The sequence below is a fragment of the Cyanistes caeruleus genome, chromosome 4 (genome assembly GCF_971803275.1).
Source record: "Cyanistes caeruleus chromosome 4, bCyaCae1.hap1.1, whole genome shotgun sequence".
Lineage (NCBI taxonomy): Eukaryota > Metazoa > Chordata > Aves > Passeriformes > Paridae > Cyanistes > Cyanistes caeruleus.
Window position 1 is genome coordinate 54,226,276 of NC_141704.1, and position 12,950 is coordinate 54,239,225.

Here is a 12,950-nt window from a genome sequence, read left to right on the forward strand (position 1 = left end):
ATATTGTAGTGAGTTATACAGAATTTATAATTGTGGAGAAAAAATTAAATTCAAAATACCATACAGTTACCAGGTATCAGGGTTGTGTTTGTGTGCACATCCAGCACACTTAACTCACCAGCCTCCAGCATGGACCAGGAACTATTCAACTGAAATATCTCAAATCAGTCCCTTGCAGCATTTGCAGAGCATGATGATTAAATAAACTCTCACCTGTCTTTAAAACAAGGCAGCTGGCAAATAGGACCTCTCCAGCTGGGAAAAATGGACAGTCCCTGAAGTTACCCTAGGCAGCTCCAGCTGTGCACAGACCAACTGGAGTTGCTTGCAAGCATAAATAGCATCTGATGTTGAGAATCCAGCATTCCCAGAGACTCCCTGAGGCAGCTGAAACTGTTCCTATTTACATAGCAATCTCCTGTGTATATGCAAGGCAGCCAGGAAATACAAAATCGAATAGAGTTTATGGTAAACTAAAAGAAACAGATCGTGCATAACCAGCAGAAAATATTTTGTGCAGTCTCATTTAATCCAGATGAAGAGACTTCCACCACCATGTGATAAAGGACCATCAGACTCTCTCCAAGAGATAAGATTCCCCAGTCAACACAACAGAAACCAGTCAATTACTTTTCCCATACACTCTTTAAACAAACAGCTCTCTGACTGTTCAACAACACTGAGAAAGTTACTTGGAGACAAGGGATTACGTTGTCTTTTTCAAGAAACACTGTGGTCATCTCACAAAATTTGTCAACACATTAAGCATACTTCATCTGCATCTGCGTTACTTCCTTAATGGTTTCCAAACTTAGGTTTTGGGCATAGTACCTAGAAACACTTGTTTGAGTAAAGTTGCGCTGAACTAAATGACAGCAAATGATCAAAATCCCAATTCAAACTTCAGATCAATCCTGGAGGCATTATTCCCATTTTACATAGATGGTAGATGAGAAAAAGCCAGAAATACTGAGACGGCTACATGTAATTTTAAAATAATGACACTAGATGGAAAAATAGAACTCCACTCATTTTTCACACATTTTTCTGAAATAGCTGAAGTAAATTCACTGTATCACCAATGTTCCTGCAAGTACTTTAAACTACTACCCAGACAGGATCAGAACAGCATTTCCCAAGTGAAGGTTGCACCTACCACTTGCATTACAGGTTCTCAGTCAGTCCAAGTGCGATCAGTTTCACAACTCTGGCTTCTCAAAAAACCCAGCCACTACAGACAAGTTTGTTCCTATTTTGATTTCTTCATATACACTGTTAGGTGATTCCAACAGTTTTCCTATTCCTTAAAGATCAAACATGACTGCTTCAAATAGATAGTGAGGAGCAGCAGTAATCCCAAACACAGGTTACACCTTGGGACCAGCTGGGAACAGGTGATGATGTGCACAGTACAGTCATCACCCCAGAAGGTGGCATTCCCACCCTCATTTCCTTCCCTACAAGCATAGTTTTATTTCAATTATCCAAGGTAGTAAAGGGATCAGATAATTATTAAAAGTTTTTAAAAGCCATGGGGATAACACATGCATGCACATATTAAGTTGCAGAAGAACACTCAGCAGCATAACTGATGTCAAGGAAGTCAGCTGAAGTATTGACTACAAATGGACACAAATCCTTTCACTAACACTGACCACAGATTAGACAGCACAGCACAAAAAAATTACTGTCCTGCTCTCTTACCTACATTTCCTCACAAGAAGTCAATTTGGAGCACTTCTACATTTATAGCATGGTTAATACATAGCCTGAAAACATAAATAGAAATAACCTTAGCAGAATTCTCAGCTTGGAGAATCAGCAGAAATACACATAATGGAAAGCTCGCTATTGAAAACTACTGTATGATGATACTTCTAATGATTACAACTTACTACTGTAACATTAAAACCACTACCAGTCCCTGGGACAGTCGGCTGGATGTGCAAGGGATGCTCCATCAAACACATCCCCTGCCTCAAAGAGTAGCAAAAATGAATTAAATCTCATTGCTGTCATCAAGCTTTATATCTAATCACCTTTTGTCATCAAGCCTTGTATTTAATCAATAACTTCACTACAACAGAATATCATCCACTCATGATGAAATCAGTGAGGACAATCTGGCCATGCTGGTTCTCCAAAAATCAGTATTAGTAGCATTGTCCTCAGCCACTTGCAGGATATTTTCTTCACAGTATAGTTCTTAGCTTTCCAGTACTGAAGCTACTGTAGCTTCAGAATGAGATGAGTTTGATCTAAATTTTCCTTCCCACACCACCAATAAGATTAATCACCTCAAATGCAGCTTCATTAACAGCAAAGGAAACTTTTGATGAGCAAGGTATGCCACACGAAGTGGAATGCTTACACTATGTGTCCTTTCACACACGGTTTTTAAACTGTGGTACTGAACAGTGACATAATAAAACAGTAACAGAATTCATCAATATGAATCTATTTAGTGGAGCAGGCTTTAATATTCTTGAAAACCATAAGTGCTAAAAAATTGTACTGCATAGTACCTGTCAATTGTGTCTAGAAGCTGTAATCATACATTACAATCTCATTAGGACTGGTAATGTATGGACAGATAGCCACAGCCTCAAAAAGCACACAGAAATTTGAAAAATTATTTTATATGAAAACTCAAAAGTCATTAGACAACAAAGGTTTCAAGATACTTTGAATTCTGACAGTCTGATTATATTAAAGTATGTAAGCCTTCTTAAAAGAAAACTGTAAGTTTTGTTTTACATTTCTGTGCCTACTAACACCAAATTGCACTCAAAGCAAGATTTACATACTAACTACTTGCCTATGCCTGAATAGCAGGTATTTAAAAATCTATCACTGGATGGTAGCAATGAAGGGATAAAGAAGAAAAGGGAGTAAAAAATGTTGCTCTTCTGGGTCCTACTTAAAGATTTGCAAGTGTTTCATTTTGGGCTCTGCTCAAGTCTTTGTTAGAGGATTAGTGTTCAGAAATTGAATTACACTGCAAAGGTTGAGTTACATTTTCAGTTCTATTCGAAAAGTGATGGGTTGGTTTTTCCAACAATATTTAGTGTTAAAAATTATCAACATTTCTATTTCCCATAGTAATATCTGAATGGCAATATATTGAAAAGTCTTAAAATGTTTAAATTTCAAATCATATTTCAAGGCCATCAGTTCAGTTCCTTTCTTTGTTAATTAGAAAAACAAATTAATATTAAAACTGGGAAGCATTACAGTAATTATGATCAAACAATTCAATATTCTACTAATCTAAATCCTATTTTTGAAAAAGCTCAAAAATTAAAGTAATGCACTAGCTCACCATAGTGAATTATAAATTATTTCCCACAACCACACATATTTATCTTTCACTAATAAAAGCAAATGTTCAACTATTTTTAAATATACTTTCAGAAACAGAAGTCTCACTCCATCCTCTACTATCCAGGATAATCCAGGCACTCAACTTCAGGGATCAGCATTATTCTACACCTTCAGAGAAATATGTTCTTGTACTATTTTGCAATTTCCATTCCAGTGTCTGTCACAACTCAGATGTGTGTAGAATAATCACCGGAGCATAGATCAAGAGATCATCAGAGAAAGGTCATTTTTCCACTTGTGAGCAGCAAGTAAAGGACCAGATGAGCAGTCTATATGAGAAGAATCTCACAAATTATTTTTTTAAACTTAATTATTTTTTAATTCAGGCAATACTTCAGAGTTATGAGCGTTATTAAAACTACAGCTCACGGTTTTGTTTTAGTAAACAAGAAATCATTGCTCTATTCTGTTAGTACCTATTTGTATGTAATTAAATAGATTTCTCTTTGTTCTGTTTCCCCTCACTTTATCTTCACATTTTCTTCTGGTTTCAGCTCTTTCTTCCTCTTCTCTCTTCCATTCCAATAAATTTTTATTTATTGACAGTCAAACAAGGAAGCTACCTATTAGCTTGCAATTTGAACTTTCCCATTTATAATAATAAGAATAATGGTATTTATTTACTTTAGCTTGTGTCATGAGTATGATAGCAAACTATTGGGTTGTCCTTCAATATAATCTCAGTTAAACTAAGCGGGCAGAGGAATTCACAGGAATGTTTGATTCTTTTAGGATAGCTTTACCTCAGGGAAAAAAAACACACATGAATGTCTGTATGACATAATGAACACGAAGACCAATCTTCCTAATGTGAACTTTGGCATTTCCCTGGCTAAGTTAAAAAATTTAACTTCCAACAGATTGTGAGATGCTGCAGATGTTTTCAGCAATAGTGTCTGTCACTGTATCTAAGGGACAGAACTGAGCCCTTGTAGAGAGCTATCAGGTCTCATAACTTGAGCCATTTTTTTAAAAAGGTGCAAAAATCAACCAACTATTAACCGCAACACTGATTTCATTTCTAGGTGTTTCTAGGCTTCTAGGCATGGGGGGTGGGGAGAAGCTAGGACACATTTAAGTGAATGATTTAGTACAATTTGTATATTCATAGTTAATTATTATATATTACTAATATATTAATTATTCATAGTTAATTCCCATGATACTCTTTCATGTGTCTGATCCTTTCACTTCTGGATGTGATGAGAAACCTACTCCTATATTTCAATGCCCAGAGGGTGAGAAGGTTATGAATTACATAAAACTTCAGAAGTAACTCAGAGAAATTCCTCCAAATAAAGTTTTGGGGATGATATATGCAAGTCATTTTACAAAGGATCTCTCCAGAAATCCTGCTATAAATGGAATTGTGTCTGGTGGAAATGATAGTGGGGAGATTGAAATCTGGGGCAGCATTTAAGGCTGTTTTGATAATGCTTCACTCCAGCATAACTGGTAGAGTTGAGACACCCCAGAGAGCAACCAAAGGTTTTAAGACATGATTGTAAGGAATACTGTGGATTCGGAACAAAGGGTTACAGGCTTTTCTTTCCTCACAAAAACAGGCTAGGTTTTAGAGGAGAGTAATTCAAAGAAAAGACACTATCGCTGTAACTTGAGACAGTGCATGAGCAGTAAAACCCAAAACATGACTTGCTTTAATTAAACACCTACATTCCTATCAAGTAAGCTAAATAAAAATGACTAGACAACATCTTCCACTAAAACCTACACCACAGCTTTCCTGAAAAAGGCTACTTTACTGAAGCATTTAATTTTAGGTCTGTAACATTAAATATTTTCCATAATACTCTTACACACTTTAAAGAACATAAATATTATTAATAAAATAAAGGTATATGCAAACCCTGGGGTATACCTGGGACAACAATGAAAGATTCTTTACTCTTTTAACTACAAGGGAGAAAGGAGTGTACTTTTAATTTTCAAATGAAAAACATGCTCGAATTAAAATTACTGGACTCAATATAAAGGCAAATGAGTTAAGTTTAAGAACTCATCATTTACAGGTCAATTTCATGAACTACTCTGATTTCCACCGTAGAAATACAAAACCTCAGGTGAGTTCTAAGCAAATGTATTTACTTTCATCTTAAACACAAAACAGTATTATATTTCTGTCAATGTATAAAATTTTGTGCATTTTTACTGTGTCATTTATTCAGTCATTACCTCATTACATTTTTATAGGCATAGACTCCGTTCTAAGGACTTGGGGTTGGAGTCATTAAACACTGTGTCTGCCCTCTGGTGGTCACACTCCTTTTATATGTTCCAACATTTTTATCTCCTCATACATTAAAAATGCACTTTATACAACTACCACGTACAAAGTCTAATAGATATTTAGATTTTAGTCACCTTGGATTGCTTTCCAGTTACGTAACTGCCTACATTTCCACTTTATCATGCAGAAATATAAAGCTCACATATAGCTAGGATATGTAGCTATATATGTACCACATATGGTTAGGATATTCCTCATTTTGTGCCTGTCTAGAACCAAGTTTAGATATAATTTTTAAATCATTCCAACTATAGAAAAGCAGAAAACCAGAAACCTGAAGTTTCAATATATATTGAGATGATAAATTTGGTGTTGTCTGGGAAAGACATTGCATGTCATAATACATTGAAATATTGGCTACTAGACTCCAAGGTCCATAAATACATGAAATGCTTCTGAGGAAAAACAGGGATATTTGAAAGACTATTTTCACATTACAGGTGTCAGAGTTGCACTGTATAGAAACTTCAATAAAGACACAATCACTCCAGTAGGCAAAAAGCAAACCAAACTATACATAAAGTACATGCAGCTTCAGTAAGAACAACAAGGTCCTTCACAAGCCCAAAGTTGTCCCAAACACCTTTGTAGTACTACTTAGACTGAGTTACAGCAATAGTGATAATTTTTATCTGCCTCTATGCCCTAAGCAAACCTAAGCCAAGGGAGTAATAATGACACCTGCATCAGAAGGAAGCTTGGAAGACTGGATTGTCTGAGAGCCTCAAGAGCATAGCACAGAACCACTAAAACACCATGTTGAAAGAGGATCTCAAGGATCCCTGGTTCAGCTTTTCTTGGCAAAAGCACAGTCTAGACAAGATGTCCCAACAGTCTGTCCAGATGCATCTCAGAAGTGTCCAGTGTTGGGGAATCAGCTGCTTGCCTGGGGAGATTATTCCAATGGCTGATTGTTCTCATTTGCAAAAAACTTTCCTCCATAGAGACAACACAGCTCTTCACAGCAGCTGGACCAGAACACAAAACTTTCAGTTCCAAGACTTGAGAATGCCTAGACGCTTCAGTGTATTCAGCATTGCATGCAAAAACTCCATTTTTGTTCTCTTTTAATGAAGAGTTCCCTCTTGTAAACTTACTCAAATAGTGTACAATATTGAAAGGATGAGAAAGGAAAAGGAATATATCTTGGTTTCCTGAGCTTCAATAGGAATTACATAGTCAGAAGAGATGAAAAATCAGTAAAATGCTAGCACAGCCTATCAAAATCTCATCTCACCTAACAGGAAAACCAGCTTTTGATTTTTTTGTTACCATGTAAAAACTGCAACCAAATACACTAAATTCAGCTGAGGTCACAATTTAAAAATTACTTCCATTTCAAAAGAACACCAATACAAGACAATTTAACTTCCTATTATATATTTAGTTTGTCCAGAGACCACAGCACTGGTCTAGAAGTGGTGGTGGGGCTGGGTGGAGAGACCCACAGATTCCATCTTACTCAAAGTAGCAGTAACCAAGTCACTAAACCTGTTTATCGCACCCAAAGAAGAGCTGTGGCCAAGCTTTCCTCTTCCTGCTATCACTTGAAAATTCTAAGAAGGAATGCACATCAAGCACCTCCTGCATTTTGATTGTCTAAGAGATATGAACAGGAGGTGGATGGGAAACCCTACTTTTAAGTCCTTCTAAACACTGGGAAGAGAAGCACTGATCTTGTTACAAAACAGGTAATTTGTGTACAAGCCTACTGACGAACACCACAACACTTAAACACTCTTGAAAAGTATGTAGCCCACGCTACAATACTCAGTGTGGAAGCCTTCCCTTGGTCAGCACCTATGCTCTGCTCAGTTAACTCCATGGAATTGTTCTCCACCAGCAGAACTGTTTCCTGACTCCAAAGCTGGTACAAAGGCTGACTTCTGCACTCAGTGATTACACACTGCCTTTGCAAATACACAGACACACACAGAGCCCTACAGTGTTGTGACGTTGTAAAGGCAGTCCTTTACATGAACTCTCAGAATCATGCTCAACAAACACAGCAGCACTGAAGACACAGAGAAAAGAAAATTTGAAGTCAGAGGCACAGATGAGAAAAAGACAATCTGTGCTCGTGTATGAGCACTGTCATGTCCTCACTTAGGTAACAGTCTAAAGGAAAATGGTGTGTTAATATTTTGGTTGGCTGTCTGGAAAAACCTAATTAGTGGCCAAAGACTAACTCATACAACTGGGAAGTTATGGATCGGCTTTTTTTTCCTCAAACAAGCTGTTGAACAGTAACAATTACATACTTTAAACCCAAGGAAATTAAAAGGTCATGTATAGCTAGTGGTGCAGACAAAGTATAAGGGCAACTCAATTCCAATTGGGATGCATCCAAATTCTGCAGTCTTACATGAGTATTTACAGAATTTAGAGAGACAACATCTGTACCAATTCTGTCTGATGTAACTGACAATTTAGACAGCAAGTTCCTTTCTAATGAGGCTGTTTTTTAAAGTTATCACGTCCTCATAACTTGAACTAGCCTTTTTTTCCTCTCTTGGCTATTTTCAAAATCTGAGACACTCTGCATCAAATGCTGCTTTTTTATATAAAGTTTAGTTGCTTAAAGGAGAATGGGGGTACTGTGAGCTCTTACAGAAACATTTTATAATTCAAGCTGTTATGCTTCCATACTAAAAAGTTAACAAGAGGAAAGCTGTAATCACATTATGAATTGAGCCATTTCAAAACCAAAACAGTGTAGGAAAGCAGTGTATTCACAAAATGAATACTAAGATAGATCCCAATTCATACAGCAAACCAAATAAAAAATTGAAAGCTTCTTAACAACAGTTAATAGCAGATCTAGATGAACATTTCTGTACTTACTCAACATTTACTAGAAGGGAGAAGCTAAAGATCAATCCAGAAAAGTATTTGCAATGCAATTAGGCTAGACAAGTAAGCCTGAATGTATGCCAGCTGCAGGGGTCTGCCCTTAATTCACACAATCAAATGTCTAGTGTGTCACACAGTGTCTAGCATCAGTATCTCCAGTATTAAAAGTCTCATCAGATATGCACTTGTTTACTGAGCATCTAATCAGGGTCTGAACACATATCTAGCTGTACCTTCTAGCAGTCTATATGCCAGTCCATCACCATCTGTCAGTTAAAGCTCCCGCAGACAGAAAAAAATCAATTCAAACAAATGTGTTTGGTGCTCAAAATAAGCTATCATTCACATTTCAATATAAGACTTGAATTCCTTTTCAGTGTTCTTCAACTCTGACCCAGCTCTACCCCCTCCTTCACTGAAAAGGGCAAAGACAACAGCCCAGCAAGTGGGACAGGCAAAACAGACCTCCTTTGTTCACTTTTTCCCTTTCAGTTTTCTATTGAGGTAAATAACTGAAAGCTCAGCCAGCCTCCAGTAGCTCTGAAGAAAGCAATATAGCTAGCTTGCAACTATCCTTTCCTGGTTAACACACTGCAGAACAAAACTTATGGTGCATCATGTTAATCTTATTATTAGAGATTAACTCTTTACAAATTCCTTTAATATTACATTTATGAGACAGTATTCATAAATGCAGCAGTCGCAATGCCCTTAATACTGAACTGAACAGGCAATACACACACTTAGCAATTTAAAATGCAACAAATTATCACTGCAGAGAAAGAATAACGGAATTTTTAAAATACTACCAGCCCACTCAGGAAAGCAAAATCAAATTCATTGCATACTGCCCAGCACACTACCTCCTACATTATTCCCTCAGTTTTCATTACTATGATATACTTTTCTCTGTTCAATTTCACATTTTACCAACTCTGTTCATAAAACATGAAAAAATGAAAAAGACCAGTGAAAACTATCAGCACAGTTTTACTGTACTATTTCAATATAATGGAAGTTAAGTAATCACAATTCAAGGTGATTTGAGACAGATTAATAAAACTGCAGAATAATAGCAATTTCACAGATGCAGGCAAAACAGATTTAATTTTTAGGCTGATTGATCTATTTGAGCTGTCCAATAATGAATTTAAAAATTGCCAAACCCTTAGTGTATTCAAGATCTTTTATGTCCAGATACCATGGCAAGTCTTTTTGCTAAAGCAGGAATAATGGGCAAGACGCATTACTGTTTCCTGACTTGAAATAGGAATCCTCAAAATAATAAAATCTGACAACTAGAGAGATATCTCATTAACCCAAAGAAACTATTAACATGGTTATTAAAGCTTCTGCTGTCACCTTTTTGAGCACCAAAGAGAGACACCAGGGTGCAACAAGCTAGCAGGAGGTATCAGTATGCATCACTGGATTTGTTATTTCATTTTCTTAAAATAAAGACCATTTAAAATAGCCCAAATTTTCTTATTACAGCCCTTTTTGTCAAACAAGCTGAGGTATATGTGATAAGTAATACACTTTATTCAAGAAGATAAGGAACGGTTACCTAAGGCTCAGATTCTGGTGATCTCATTCACCTTGAACATTATTACTTTTGAACAATTCTACTGTGGCCAGTAATGCTAATGACAGAAGGTACTAACATGAGTATGATTAGTTGTGGATTTATCTGTGAGTTGTGAAGAGGGTTTTAGCTCCATCCTTAGCACCAGCTGGTGTATACTACTCCACCATCCGACGTGGCCACACAGCTGTACAGTTTGCCTTTAGCTACACTGCCTTTGCACAACCCAGAATGTGAATTCATTCAATGGATCCCAAGTTCTGTCATCACCAAGCAGCTTCCTGAGTCTGCTTCTTTACATTCAATATTCTCAGAATGTAACACTTTCCCAGTTCTACTGATATAGTCTGACAGCTAATTTTAGACACCCAAGAGAATTTCAAAGTACTTTGAAATTCAAATAACTTTCACAGACTTCAGCATCACACTCTTTTGCAGCTCTGGTCACTTTGTAATTTCTGTTCAAAACTAACCAAATGCCTGAGGTGTATTCACACAAATGATAACATCAAACACATTAGACAAATATTAAAAAGCTGTTGCACCTGCAAGTCAGTTTTCTGATTTCTAGGTCCTTTGAGCTGTGTAGCACTAAACTATCCTTCTCTTTCCAGCTCATATCTTTTGCCAAAGAACAGCAGCAAGACTGGCCTCTTGTCATATAAACTGCTTTCAAACTCAAAATACAGTCCACATGTTTTCTGATGTTGTACAGGGACCTGTTTTATGCACAGACACATATAACTACTATCCATAAATTACCATATCTATTACATTAAATTATGGAAGATGTTGAAATGATTAATAATGCACCTATTAGATACAAGAAAGTTTCCAGGTTTCATCTACCTTTTATACAATATACTTAACTGAGAACCAAAGACACGGAGAAAGAAATGCACAAAGACAGGGAGCACGAGAAAAAAAAACCCCAGGTGTTTAATACTGGCTTTTTCACTCAGCAGGAGGCTGTTTTGCATAAACACACAAAACCTGGACCTTTATGGATGAAATAACATCATGTCATGATCTATAGGTTTCACCGTAAAGCTATATATCAAATTTTCCATTGTTTTATCCAACTACACAGAGAGCTAAGCAATAGCATTCCTTTCACACAGTACTTGTCAATATGGAACAGCCTTATTGACTGGGCTGAAGCACACTATGATCTTAAATATTTAAACAGCTTGGCCATATTAATCAGGTACTGTTTACACTTAGACTCCGAAACCTTGGTTTAAACATATTTCAGACTTCAAAACTAACACATCTATTCTGAAGACCACAGCGACAGCTGAAGGTTTGGTTAATTATTAGTTTAGAACCAAAGAGACAAGTGCACTCGATGCACAGACTTCACCACGATATTCTGCATTAATGGCCAACAAGAAGCCCAAACAGGGAAAACACGAAAAGCCCGCAATTCAGACACATTGTAGCTATTTTATACCTAAACAAAATCCCAACTGTGAGGGAAAAAAAAAAAAAAAAAAAAAAAAAAGTAGGGGTGCTAAATAAGGGCGCAAGAGCCGAAACGCGGACCGCGGCAGTTCAGCACCGACAGCTCCTTCCTCCGCACACGCCCGGCCCTCGCCCCCGCCGGGCAGCGCACGAAATGGCGACCGAGCCCGCCCGGGGATGTGGGTGCGTCGCAGCCGCGGAGCGTCTCCGCCCGGCCCGCCCGGCCCCGACCCGCCCGCCCCGGGAGGTGCCACCGGCCGCCGCCGCAACAAAGCCCCGCAGCGGCGGCCGCGGCACCGGCGGGCTCAGAGGGTGCCTCCTCGCCCGCCCCCTCAGAGGAGCCCCGGCACCCACGGAGGACGGGCGGCTCCTGCTGCTCGCCGTCGAGGCGGCGGTGCGGGGGGGATGTGACACCGGCTGTGCGGGGGGAAGGATGTGACACCGGCGGTGCGGGGGGATGGATGTGACACCGGCGGTGCGGGGGGATGGATGTGACACCGGCGGTGCGGGGAGATGGATGTCACACCGGCGGTGCGGGAGGATGGATGTGACACCGGCGGGATGTGACACCGGCGCGACGGCGGGCGCGGCAGCTCCCTCAGCGTGATGCGCGGCGCGGTGACAGAGACGGCCAGGTCGGTACTCACGGGAAGGTGCGGTCCCTCCGCCCGGGGAGAAGACGGTCAAGGGAGTAGTCGCGTTCTTGCTCCTGCTGCTCCCGCTGCTGCCCGCTCGGCAGCCCGGCGAGAAGAGCCGCGGCGGGCGCGCTCCCGCGCTATCCCCTCCCCGCCGCCGCCGCCCCCGCCGCGCCGCGGGGAAGGCGCGCTCCCGCGGGGCGGGGGGGCGGGGAGGGCGCGCGCGTCTGCGCGAGCCGCGCCGGGGTGGGCGCGCGCGCGGCGCGGGGGCCGGGGCGGGGCTGAGGCGGGGCCCGGGTCCCTCGCACCTGAGGGGGCGCGGGGAGCCTCCATCTTGGCATCCCTTCCTCCCTCCCTCTTTCGCTCTCTGGCTCCGCCACCTCGGTTAAGACCGGGGTGGAATCGCCATTGTGCCACCGCTCAGGGGCTCCCGGACCGACCCGGCCCTGAGCCTCCCCGGCAGCGCCCGTGCCCGGCAGGCCCCCGGGCCCCGCCTGTGCCCTCCCCCGGCCGGGGATAGCCGAGCTCTCCCCGCGGCACCCCCGGAGCTGCCCCCCCCGGCAAGGGCGGTGTTTTAAATAGCCGCATTATTTTAGCTCGGCAGTGCCCCTCTAAATAGATGGTTTCAGCGAGTTCCCAAACTGGAGACAAGGATATTATTTTACACTCGAGAATTGTCCTGTTGAACTCGTTAAATTTACAGTTCACAAGTTCAGGAAGG

General features: G+C 40.3%; 1 protein-coding gene across 32 annotated transcripts in view; it reads right to left on the reverse strand.

Annotated features, from left to right (window-relative positions):
* NRCAM (neuronal cell adhesion molecule) overlaps positions 1–12,426 on the reverse strand; it is a 146,066-nt gene extending 133,640 nt beyond the window's left edge. For 16 of the 32 annotated variants that reach the window (XM_086884719.1, XM_086884703.1, XM_086884713.1 and 13 more), the window contains exon 1: positions 12,242–12,397. The gene's annotated coding sequence lies outside the window, so the exon portion shown is untranslated. Of the gene's footprint in view, positions 1–12,241 lie in introns of all 32 variants that reach the window. The other 16 variants (XM_086884717.1, XM_086884700.1, XM_086884715.1 and 13 more) reach the window with 6 other exon arrangements.
* Positions 12,427–12,950: the final 524 nt, after the last annotated feature.